Source organism: Glycine max, chromosome 11, assembly GCF_000004515.6.
Source record: "Glycine max cultivar Williams 82 chromosome 11, Glycine_max_v4.0, whole genome shotgun sequence".
NCBI lineage: Eukaryota > Viridiplantae > Streptophyta > Magnoliopsida > Fabales > Fabaceae > Glycine > Glycine max.
Window position 1 is genome coordinate 13,641,404 of NC_038247.2, and position 5,573 is coordinate 13,646,976.

Sequence of the window (5,573 nt, forward strand, 5' to 3'; positions counted from 1 at the left end):
GTCTGTATGGTGGTCAGCAGAGGAGCACAAACCACAGACCCTTGCGACAGGTACAGATTTCTGGTTCAAGGCCAGCTGGGTTACCAAGTTAACCAATGCATCCAGTTTGCCTTCAAGCTTCTTAGTTTCAGATAATGCAGTTGAGTTTGTAGCTACCTCATGCACTCCTCTAATGACTATAGCATCATTTCTGGCGCTAAACTGCTGGGAGTTGGAAGCCATCTTCTCAATTAAATTTCTGGCTTCAGCAGGAGTCATGTCTCCAAGGGCTCCACCACTGGCAGCATCTATCATACTTCTCTCCATATTTCGGAGTCCTTCATAAAAATATTGGAGAAGCAGCTGCTCTGAAATCTGATGGTGAGGGCAACTGGCACATAGTTTTTTAAATCTCTCCCAGTATTCATACAGGCTCTCTCCACTGAGTTGTCTAATACCTGAGATATCCTTCCTGATGGTTGTGGTCCTAGAAGCAGGGAAAAAATTTTCTAAGAATACTCTCTTAAGGTCATCCCAGCTCGTGATGGACCTTGGAGCAAGGTAATACAGCCAGTCCTTTGCCACTCCCTCTAAAGAATGAGGAAAAGCCTTCAGAAATATGTGATCCTCTTGGACATCTGGGGGTTTCATGGTGGAGCAGACAATATGAAATTCCTTCTAATGTTTGTGCGGGTCTTCACCTGCAAGGCCATGAAACTTTGGAAGCAAATGAATCAGTCCAGTTTTAAGAACATATGGGACATCCTCATCAGGGTATTGGATGCACAAGCTTTCGTAGGTGAAATCAGGTGCAGCCATTTCCCTTAGAGTTCTCTCACGGGGTGGAGGTTGTGCCATGTTCTCAGAATGTTCAAAATCAGAATGCTCAGAATCAGAATGCTCAAAATTATAATGCTCAAAATCAAGGTGTTCAAAATCACCAATAACAGAATGCACAGATTCACCAATAATGGAATGCTCAGGATGATCAAAAGGTATAAAATGATGTCTAACTAATCTATGAAATGTCCTATCTATCTCAGGATCAAAGGGTTGTAAGTCAGATGGATTGCCTCTAGTCATACACTACATTCAGCATGCACAACTAGTTGCCTTGTCATGTAAATAAAGGTGTAGGTTTGAACTATAGCTACCCTCAAATGATATCTAAATGACTTTAAATTTTGTGAGCAACCTTATAAAATGATGAGAAGATAGCACAAAAAATTTCAGGCAAAAATTCAAAGTCTAACTATGGAAGCTAAAAATGGTAGGTTAAGAAAAATAAGTGAATAAAACTTGAAAAATAAAAAACTTTTGACAGAATGTGATGCAATCCTATCCCGCAAGGGCATTGGGTAGAAGAATCCAAGTAGATTGGGCTAGAGATCCAAGGGAAGGCCCTAGGGTTCTCATGAGTCTTAGGGTAGATTTCGAGCCCATGGGCTAAGTATAAGCCCACTTATCTTTGTAAATATTAGAATAGGTTTTTCCTTCGTTTGGGCCTTGTATTTTGGCCATTCTAGTAGTATAGGGTTTTAGCCTTGTATTTCGGGGCATTTTGAGTAGTCTTTGTAGTAAGGACTTTTTTTTGTATTTTCATGTTTTTTGTCATGGGGGTGAGCTTAGCTATTATAGGGGGTGTGTAGCTAAGTTCTAGTTTCTCATCTCAAGGAGGATAACTTAGCTATTAGAGAGGTATGTGTAGCTAAGCTCTAGCTTCTTTATGAATCTTCTTAAGGAAGCTTCTCAAGGAGGTGAGCTTAGTTATGAGAGGGGTGTGTGTAGCTAAGCTCTAGCTTCTCAAGGAAGTTTTCTCAAAGAAGCTTCTCAAGGAAGTTTTCTCAAGAAAGCTTCTCAAGGAAGCTACCTAGTCTATAAATAGAAGCATGTGTAACACTTGTTGTAAATTTGATGAATGAGAGTCTTATGAGACATACTTCAAAGTTTCACTTCTCTCCCTCTTTTATTCCTTCAATTTCGTGCTCCCCCCTCTCTCTTTCTCTCCCTCTTTCTTTTCCTCCATTGAAGCATCCTTCCAAGCTTCTTATCCAAGGCTCATCTTGGTGGTGAAGCTCCTTCTTCCATGGCTTATTCCATAGTGGATGACGCCTCCTCTCACCTCTTCTCCTTTGTCTTCCGCTGCATCTCCATGGTGGAAAATCACCATTAAAGGACATCATTGAAGCTCAAAGATTCATCCTCCATAGAAGCCCCACAAGCAAGCTTCCATCATAATGACTATTTTTGGACGATGGAGACCTCATCCGGCCATAGGCCGGCTTCCACGGCGTAGGAAATTTTTTTCTACCCCAAATACATATATAATAATTGCGATTCTGATAACCGGAGCAAAAGTTATGGCCGTTTGAAGTTTTGACAAACACAAAATTTGCTACTTTTTTGGAACTTTCAAATCTGACCAATCTAAAGGCTCTAGCTATTTTTCCCACAAAATATGGATTGAAAGAAGTTACCAAAAAAAAATTCAGCCAAAAATAAAAACCCTAGCTACCGAAACAAAAAATCCCAAATAATTTAGCATGGGTGGTCGCTAAAATCCGTCGCTACATGATTTCTACTACTACTCTGTTTTGCCGCAAGCATGGTCGCTAAGTCCATCGCAAAATACTATTCACAGCAAAACACCCAATATTGAAACAGGGGAAATGCTTAATAGGAAAACTAAAACAGAACACACACTAAACAAAATACCAAGACATTAAACAACACCAACACACATACTAACATAATACTAACAATTAAACATAAAACACGAAGGAATTAAACACACAACACTAGCTATTATGAACCTTTGGACACTGCTCCCCAGCGACGGCGCCAAATTTGATCGAGGCCGTACCCGAATCAAATAAACATGAAAATGCAGTAACTAGGAAGTGATCCTAGGTCGTTTCCCAGCAAGCAATGATAAACCAAATGTTCATAATACACTTGCAGTAACAGTAACGATTGGGGGGGGGATTTGTTTGTTTTGTGATTTAAAGGACAGAACAAGTAAACTGGAATACGAAACTACTAATATTAAAAATGGGTTGTTTCCTCTGATTCAGAAGTCATTCTCTTATCCTGGGTTATGGAGAATCCGTCCTTAACAGTTAACCACTTAATCCAACCCTATTTCAATTTACTAAGCGAAAATCAACTTAGGGTTGTCAATACGTGATTAGGCAACACATACACCAGTTAGTCCTTCGTCCATTAAGCATGAACGCAAGTTAGGCTCAGAGGCAATTAATCGAACACGAAGCGTGCACTGATTAATGTTCACGAATTTGGGTTAACTGGTGAAGGGGAAACTGCCAGGAAGCCACATTATAAACGAAACCTCAAAGAGAGTTGAACTTCGTCCTCAAAAGGAAACAACACCAGAAAATCTAGCCTTCCATAGATTCAAACAGAAAACGCAAATGAAACTAAAAGCAGAAACGTAAATGAAGCAGAAACGTAAATGAAAGTAGAAGAAGAAACAAGAACGAAATTGTTATTAGAAGCAGAAAATGGAAAATTGCATTAAGAACGAAACAGTAGCATTCAAACAGAAAAACGTAAAACCTAAACAAAGCTCTGAATAATGAATAACATCACAGAATAGCCTTGCACGAATCCCAAGGCTACTATTTAAAAAAAAGTCACTCAAAGTCACTGGGACCTATTACAATACTCTGGCCCAAAACGAAATAAACACTGAACCACATAAAATAAAATTGCGAAATTTCCTAATTAGAAATTAACTAAGGTAAGCGCTGCTTTATTTGCCCTCTTCAAGTCCATAACCAAAATCCAGATTAAGCCCCATGTTTCATTAATTCCTGAAATTAGATTAAAAACATCAAATTAGCTAAATGAGCCCAAATAATAAAACTGCCTAATTAATTGACAATTAAGACCAATCAGTAATTAAAATGGTGCAAAAAGGGTTTAGAAAATAGAAGAAAATGATGGCACATCACAGAGACAGAGCCTGTCACAGTGGATCCTTGAAGGAAGTACAAATTTCCTTGCTTGGTTCCCTAATACAACAAAGGCCACATGAAACCTTCAACCCTACAATAAAAACCTTTCAAATCCAACACACCCATAAATGCAAGATTTTTCTTAAGCTCTGAAACATGATGAACTTCAATTAAGGTTCTTACAACACCATCATGCATTCTGATTTGTACAAAACCTATATCAACAAACTTACAAGGAGCATCATTACCCGTAAGTACAATACCACCAAACTTCTTCTCATATGTCACAAACCAATGTCTGCGTGGACACATATGATAGGAACAACCTAAGTTCAATACACATTATTCAGAGTGTTGTTGTAGTTGTTCACCAATAGCCAGAACCAAATCACTTTCCGATGAGGAGTCATTCTGAACAAGAGCAACAACAAAATATTTCTTTGATGTTGTCATGAAAAGTTTCTCCAATTCGAGCCAAAACCCAATAAAAAACCTCATTAGATAAAGATTAGAGGATTAGCGAATGCACCTTTTCCTCTTGTAACTCAAGCACTGGCTTATCAATCTTTGACAATTGATAGGAGGGAGGAGCCTAGATGCCCTGTTCTTTCAACAAGGCTCGTATCTTGATGCATCAAAGGTTGAAGCTATTCTTTCTTATAAATTTCTCAATCTTGATTGTGTTGTCCATCATGTTGATAGGATCTTGAAGACACAACATGAACAAATAACAAATAGAATGGTTGATCATTGATGACTTTATCTACCAAGAAACAAATCCATAATTGATCTTGAATTGAAGCTTTAGATAGCAATTTGTAGTGAAGATGCGAGAAATTCTATTCAGATAGGGAAGTTTAGATGATAGAAGGAAAACACAGATATCACATAAAGTGTTAATTTATTGTGAATAACAAAATTTACAATGAAGGAGTTCAAATCACTCTCTAGTTCACTGGACCTAAAATATAAAAATTCTTATAAGGAGACAACAACTAACTGTCTAACTAAAAATAGTTACATTAGAAAAACAGAAAAAAGTCACAATTAAAACACAACCTATGTTAATGAACCACCAAACTAGACGCTCCCTTCTATGTGGTTAGACGTTCCACCAGATTACTCAAGATTGGATGACCAATCCAAAAGGCAAAAGTACTAGGCCAGACGACCAATGATGTCTTCCACCCTATCTCCATCCTCCATCATCCAACAACCAACAAAGCTAATGTACAAGGGTTTGATTCTTCTCGCATACATGCACAATCCTTGAAAGTTGTTGATAGTTCTACAAAATAGCATCTTTATGGTGATTCGATCATGGTTACTAAAAGGAAGAAACAAGCAGTAAAGAAAAAGAAGGAAATAGGGGTAGGATCGTTAAAGAATCAAGGGGGAACAAATTTTCATAAGAATGTGATGGCTAATCCATTTAATGTTTTGTCTAATGTAGCAAAGTCCTACCAGGCTAAAGGATACAACATGGGTATGAAACAAGTAGCAACAAATACTAAAGTGTCCTTGACATAGAGATAAAAGCATCCTAGTAATGGGAATCATAGGGGGGTGAATGATGTTCAAGGGATAAAGGTTGGGCTGGATAAGGAAAGGACTATT

At 38.2% G+C, this 5,573-nt stretch overlaps 1 non-coding gene across 1 annotated transcript; it reads left to right on the plus strand.

Moving 5' to 3' along the window:
• Window positions 1-352: 352 nt before the first annotated feature.
• Window positions 353-459, plus strand: LOC113000929 (small nucleolar RNA R71). The gene has a single exon (XR_003266225.1). It is a non-coding gene; the product is annotated as a small nucleolar RNA R71 (small nucleolar RNA).
• The last annotated feature ends 5,114 nt before the right edge of the window (window positions 460-5,573 follow it).